Here is a 5,203-nt window from a genome sequence, read left to right as displayed (position 1 = left end):
CCAGATGGACATTGAAACTTGAATCTGTACAGCAATCTAGCAGCGTACAAGAAAACTGCTTTCTTGCCAAAAGACTCTCCTAAAAGTACTTGTCCGCTTAAGGGATTATGAACCTTCAGTAAGCATCAGAGCTAATTTTGTTATTTCATTCCGTGTCATTTTCTACACTGAAGCAAAAGCGAAGAAATATTGAGCAAAATTTTAAAGCGAAAACTACGTTGAAATTCGAGTTGCAAAGCGTAGGCTGAAGCAAAAGACAACCTCGTTCCCAGGGTCTCTCTCTTGGGGGCGGTGAGAGAGAGACCCTGGGAACGAGGTTGAGCAAAAGAAAGCCTGACTCGATTCATTTATTTTGTTTCTTTATCTCATGTTTTTGTTTTGGCTTAGGAAGATACTTATTATCTCATTACGGCGGTCGTTTTACTTTACGCCTAGCGTTGGTCAAGGCTTAGCTAAAATATCGGAAAGATTAAATGTTTAAAGTTTCATGAAATATAGCATGATAAATTTTGCATTAACTGAAAAACTCGGAAAAAAATTCCGAGTACCAGATGGGATTTGAACCCACGACCCTCCGTGTTCTAGGACGGATGCTCTACCACTGAGCTACTGGGACTCTGTGGCGAGCAAGGGTGAAATGTGGGTCTTGACTAGAACCGCATCACGCAGTCACATAGTCAAATCAGTACAAGTACACATACATAGGACTCATAACTGCATCGCGCAGTCACATTAAAGCATACTTGAGATGCAACCATCCCGCCGCCCAAGTGAGTCTTTATGTAGAAATATAGCATGATAAATTTTGCATTAACTGAAAAACTCGGAAAAAAAAATTCCGAGTACCAGATGGGATTTGAACCCACGACCCTCCGTGTTCTAGGACGGATGCTCTACCACTGAGCTACTGGCTTTAATGTGACTGCGCGATGCAGTTATGAGTCCTATGTATGTGTACTTGTACTGATTTGACTATGTGACTGCGTGATGCGGTTCTAGTCAAGACCCACATTTCACCCTTGCTCGCCACAGAGTCCCAGTAGCTCAGTGGTAGAGCATCCGTCCTAGAACACGGAGGGTCGTGGGTTCAAATCCCATCTGGTACTCGGAATTTTTTTTCCGAGTTTTTCAGTTAATGCAAAATTTATCATGCTATATTTCTACATAAAGACTCACTTGGGCGGCGGGAAAATTTCATGAAATGTCAAAAATCGAGAAAAACTGTTTATGTTTTTCGTTTTTAATTTTTTGTGTTTTTTTTTTTGCGTTTTTAAATATTTTGTTTGACAAACAAAGCAAAAGGGTATAAATATTCAAGCTAACAGCGAGCAAAGCGAATAATTCGATCGAAAAAGGGAAGTATATTTACATAATGTAGGTAATATTTTTCCTTTCATCTCCTGCTGGCACTGCCCTCCTGCCGTTGTACCAGCCTTGTAATCAATTTGGTTTTGGTATATGGGATTAGGGTTCACAACCTCGGGATCGGGATCATGGACCCGGGATCCCGGGTCACAAGTCATGGCATGTCATGGGATCCGGATCGGCCAATCAGATGGGATCAGAATGGAATGTTGCCACATTTGGGGATCAGGGACCAAAATTTAGAGCTAAAATTTGGGATCAGCGATGAAAAAATATACTGGCACAGCGTTAGTACAAACGAGTAACAACATGATTGTTCAGCTCTATATGGCGGTTAATGAATTCTTCTTTCTTCGTTCTATGGCACAAACCTTGAAAGGCTTGCAATCAAGCACGATCCCGTAATCAACATCATCCTCGTCAGGTAATATGCCACCACGTGGACATTCAAACTTGAATCTGTACAGCAATCTAGCAGCGTACAAGAAAACTGCTTTCTTGCCAAAAGACTCCCCTGGGCATGAACGTTTTCCTGATGAGAATGGCATGAATCCCTCCAAACGCACTCGGCCTTGTTCGTCCAAGAATCGCTCTGGCCGGAAGCAAAATGGATCCTCCCAGCGATCAGGATCATGGTGAATCGCCCAAAGATTAACAAACACGGGCGTGTCACGCGGGATTACGAAGCCAGCAAGGGACGTGTCCCGCGTGGTCGAGTGAGGAACCGCTAGTGGCGTATCACTTACGATACGTTTAACTTCGGCAATGAATGCCTCCAAATATGGTAATTTGGGTTTGTCAGATATCTCTGGCAGTCGGTTTGTGTTGCCGATGACGTCATCTAACTGACGATCTAGCCTGGCCTGCACATCCGGGTATTTGATGGCGTCATATATATTAACCAGATGACTTCAGTGGAAGGAGTTTCAGTGCCAGGAAAAAAAGACATCAGAAGCGCTACAATAAATAGAATGGAACAGACATAACAGTGAGATAATATAATCTCATTCATAAATAAACAGGGTCGTAACCAGGTATGGGATCAGGGATCACAGCCTTGGGATCGGGATCATGGACCCGGGATCCCGGATCACAAGTCATGGCATGTCATGGGATCCGGATCGGCCAATCAGATGGGATCAGAAACGAATCAGGGATCAAATGTGGGCACATTTTGGAGATCAGGAATCAAAATTTAGAGCTAGAATTTGGGATCAGCGATGAAAAAATTTACCTGGTTACGACCCTGAAATAAAAGAGGTCAGCAAGGTTATCGCTTGCACAAACATGCTGCAGCTTGAAAGTGTTTTTAAAAATCGGCTCCTCCTTGCACGGAAAATTTGCAGAAAGAGCCTACTCCTAGTGAAGAATAATTAAATCTCTTGGTAAGAAATATTATGACAATAAGTAAATTCTACAGATTAAGTATTAAATAATAATGGGATGATGCGTGGAAAGAATAAACTCAGAAAAAATTCTGAGTTCACAGATGGGATTTGAACCCACGACCTTCCGTACACTAGTTAGCCTGCGTTGCAGACGAACAAAAGGACTATACCGGGGTTTTGTTCGTCTGCACCGCAGGCTATACACTAGTCGGACGCTCTAACCACTGAGCTACTGAAAACTCTAGTAGTGAGCAGTGGTCATTTGTGGGTGACACAACGACTGCATCGCGCAATCACATTATGTCAATGAACACACACATTTAACCATGTTAACTGCAGTATTTCAAGCATGACAGCGCCGTGAATCAGGCCGTGAATTTCGTTCGAAAGTGTTTGTCCAAAATAAAAATGTCTAAAATTTATGGGTTTTAAAGTAAGTAAACTTGCCAATATACAAACATATTCTCTTACCTATATATTAGGTGCTCCTCTGTTAGGGCCTGTTTACATGATTCCGGAATGACTTTCATTCCGGAACGAAACTCGTTCCGGAATGAAGTTCGTTCTGCATTTACATGACAGAGTCGACCGGTTCAACCAAAGTCATTTTCACGTGCGCGGTTTTCGCGCGAGATCAAAACAAGGTGCGCATGTTTCGCGCGGACATGTTTTTGTCCCCATTAATGGCCGTATCTGCAGTTTTAACCAGCAATTTGACCATAGAGCTGCTTTTTTGGGCTCAGCAGTAAATGCTTTTACGTTTTTTTCGCTCTGAATTCAAACTGAGTAGTCCGTATGCGGTTTCATGAGTTGCGATTTCATCTCGGAATGAAATTCGTTCTGTGTTTACATGATACCAGAATGAAATGTCATTCCAGAACGAAACTTTCATTCCGGAATGAAAACCGGAATGAACTCATTCCGGAATGACTTGACTTTCGTCTCGGTATCATGTAAACAGATACAGAGAAATGTATGGGGATGGAATGAACTCGTTCCGGAATGAAAGTCATTCCGGAATCATGTAAACAGGCCCTTATTAGTAAGCTGCCACTTGTGCTGTTTTCAAGGACGCCCTTCAACAAAGCATCTATTAAATCTCTGATATTATCCTTCTGAAATGTTGAGACATGTTCTTTAAACTTTCTTTGGAAAATTTCATCCCGAATTTTTCCAGCGCGTCTAGCTTTCTTTATAATGTCAAAAGGAATGTACTTGAGGATAGGGAAAGCATCGATTACATTTGCTGCTCCGAGAGATTTATCGAAGACATGAACAGCCTCTATGAGCGTGTCTACTTCCTTATCATCGAGTTTGTTTTCTTGTCCAAAAATCAGAGACGAAAGGCAGTTACCTAAAGATTTGAAAATGAGATCGCGGGGACAAAATGGGTTTCCATTGTACGAAAGAAATGTCTCGCATAACTGTTCCACATTAGAAGCAACATTGGCTTTCTCTTCAGTTAAGCGCAGAGCTGTCATAACTATTTTGTGCTGCATTTTCCATTGCCGCGAGATTGTGTGAAATACGATGCCAATACAGTTAAAAATTTGACCGAAGAAATGATGAGGTCGCCCGGCGAAATCCTCAGCCTTTGTCACGAGTGCTTCCCTTGCGATATTATAACTGTTAATAACAATCACCTTTCTGCTTCCCATCTGAATTCTAAATAACTTGCCGTATTTTTTCGCCATGTTTGCCAGGTCACGGTATGGCTGCTTGAGTCCAACTGACAGCAGATTTCCAAGCACTGGTAATGGAAATGGACCCGGAGGAAGATTTCGGTTTTCCCAAATTGTGGACACGACATAAACAGCCACAAGAAAGATTAACAAGGCAATGGCTTCAAGGTCAAATGAACAGAAATTTCAAAATGCCATTTTAATCAACCAAACGCTAAAACTATCCATTATTGAGTAAAATTAAGAAAAAATTTTGCTTTCAAAGCCTTAAAGCGTGAATTACAGCAAAAAATACGAAGATTTCCGAAGGCTTCACGAAAACGTTTTTGAATGACTGCGCACTGAAATGGAAGGAATGGAACGAGTTTGTGACGTCATAATTGGTGTTTTTGAAGACGACCGCAGACCGATTCCGCAGACCTACCGACGGCAACGTTTCACAGCGGTCAAACGCAAAAATTGACGTCACATCCGTCTTTGCCGCCTCGAACTTTTGACTCGAAAGTGGGCAAACTTTTGCAAGAAATTGTTATAGAAATAGTACGGTGAAAGAACAGTTCAAGCTGGGACACTCAGTGGAGATGAATTATCAAATTTCCAATCCATAAGCGGCGTATAAACCTTAACTTTCCAGGGACGGCGTTAACTTTTGGCTTTAAAGCGAAAGTTTTCGAAAAATTTAAGACTTTGTATGGAAAATTTTGGCGGCAATTAAACAGGAACTGCGCACGCGCGCTGCGTTTGACCGCTGTGTGCGGCAACGTTAAC

The 5,203-nt window shown here is 42.1% G+C and overlaps 2 non-coding genes and 1 pseudogene across 2 annotated transcripts; 1 reads left to right on the top strand and 2 right to left on the bottom strand.

Moving 5' to 3' along the window:
* Window positions 1-543: 543 nt before the first annotated feature.
* Trnal-uag (transfer RNA leucine (anticodon UAG)) lies at window positions 544-616 on the bottom strand. Its single transcript has one exon. It is a non-coding gene; the product is annotated as a tRNA-Leu (tRNA).
* A 417-nt stretch (window positions 617-1,033) lies between these two features.
* Trnal-uag (transfer RNA leucine (anticodon UAG)) lies at window positions 1,034-1,106 on the top strand. Its single transcript has one exon. It is a non-coding gene; the product is annotated as a tRNA-Leu (tRNA).
* Window positions 1,107-1,317: 211 nt separating this feature from the next.
* LOC144639543 (cytochrome P450 1A1-like) lies at window positions 1,318-4,609 on the bottom strand (annotated as a pseudogene).
* Between the last annotated feature and the right edge of the window lie 594 nt (window positions 4,610-5,203).

The sequence above is a fragment of the Oculina patagonica genome, unplaced genomic scaffold (assembly GCF_052425735.1).
Source record: "Oculina patagonica isolate OP01 unplaced genomic scaffold, crgOcupat unplaced104, whole genome shotgun sequence".
NCBI lineage: Eukaryota > Metazoa > Cnidaria > Anthozoa > Scleractinia > Oculinidae > Oculina > Oculina patagonica.
This window is presented reverse-complemented; position numbering and strand designations above follow the sequence as displayed.